Here is a 233-nt window from a genome sequence, read left to right as displayed (position 1 = left end):
TGAAATACTCTGAATAATATTCCACTTCAAAATAAGATATTATAAATGTATGTTGTTGTTTAAAATTATGAAAACCTTTAAAAAAATATTACAATAAAACAATCGTAAAATATTTAATTTTAGATTCTGTGCGGCACGATGAATGTATTGTTTTACAATGATTTGTTTTTTATTTTTGTGTCTGTACACGATTAGTAGTCAGAATTATACTTTGATTTTCAACTTCAATATCT

This window comes from Acyrthosiphon pisum, chromosome A2 (assembly GCF_005508785.2).
Source record: "Acyrthosiphon pisum isolate AL4f chromosome A2, pea_aphid_22Mar2018_4r6ur, whole genome shotgun sequence".
NCBI classification, from domain to species: domain Eukaryota; kingdom Metazoa; phylum Arthropoda; class Insecta; order Hemiptera; family Aphididae; genus Acyrthosiphon; species Acyrthosiphon pisum.
Note: the sequence above shows the minus strand (reverse complement) of the source record.